We start from the raw sequence: 1,335 nt of genomic DNA on the forward strand, positions 1-1,335 counted from the left end.
ATCTAATCGTGCTTTCTAGTTACTCCCTACCAAATTCGCTCTCGCCTTCTCTCCATCTCTTTCGTTCATTATCTCTATCTCTCTCTCTCTACATCAGATACATCTCTATCGGCTCTCTCTAATCTCTCGTCTCTACTCTCTCGATCTCCTCTCCTCTCGCTCTTATCCTCTCGCTTCTCCCCTCTCTTCTCTCTTCTCGCTCTCCTCCTCGCTCGCTATCTCTTCCTCTCTCTCTCTCTCTCTCTATCTCTCTCATCTCTCTCTCCTCTCTTTCTCTCTCCTCTCTCTCCCTCCACCAGCCCTCTTTCTCTCTCTCTCTCTTTCTTCTCTTTCATCTCCCCTCCCCCAAATCTCTCTCTAACTCCCTCTCTCCCCCCTCTCTCTCTCTCTCTATCTCCTCTCTCTCTCTTCTTTCTCTCTATCTGTTCTCTCTCTCTCCTCTCTCTCTCTCTCTCTCGCTGCTCGCCCTATTTCGCTCTCTCTCGTTCTTTCTCATTCCTCCTCCCTTTCATCTCTATACCTCTCTCCTTCTCTTCTTTTTCATTCCTCTCTCTCTCTCGCATCTATCAGTCTCTATCTCTCTCATCCTCTCGCTAAGATATATCTATCTCTCTCACAGTAGTCGTCTCGCTCTCATAGCCTAATCGTTCTCTCCTCGCATCTCTACTCTCTCTCTTCTCTCGACTCTAGCTCTCCATCTCTATCTCCTCTCCTCTCGCTATCTTACACCCCTATTTCTCCTCTCTCTCTCTGCGTTACTATTTCCCCTCATTTATCCTACTCCAGACCCATTCGCTCTTCGACATCTCTCACTCCTATTTATTTCCTTCTCTCTATCTATCTCTTCTCTCGCTCTACTCTCGCTCTCTATCGCTCTCTCTAATCATCAAAATATACTTATACTATCTCTCTCTCTCTTTTTCCTCTTTCGTCCTCTTTCATCATCTGTTACCTCTCCAGCTTCATTATCTATATCTCGACTATCGACGATTATTCTCATATAGTTATAGATAGCCTTGCATCATAGATCTCTCTCGTCTCTATCTATCGCATCGATATCTCTATATATAGATCAAGATAGATCGTAACTCATTTTATATATATCTCTTTATTTATCTTTAACAATCAAACAATTACTCATCTATAAATATCTTTATTTCATTATATCTCTCTCTATCTACATCTCTAGATACGAGCTAGTCTATATATATTACATAGATGATCTGAGAATAAAATATATCTATATATCGAATTAGTTATACTATATCTCTTTATTTAAGATTTCATATACAATCAAACTATTATATAGAAAATATATTATTTGAGTCATATATA

The sequence above is a fragment of the Penaeus japonicus genome, unplaced genomic scaffold, assembly GCF_977035675.1.
Source record: "Penaeus japonicus unplaced genomic scaffold, GWHDUDI00000001_assembly GWHDUDI00000026, whole genome shotgun sequence".
NCBI lineage: Eukaryota > Metazoa > Arthropoda > Malacostraca > Decapoda > Penaeidae > Penaeus > Penaeus japonicus.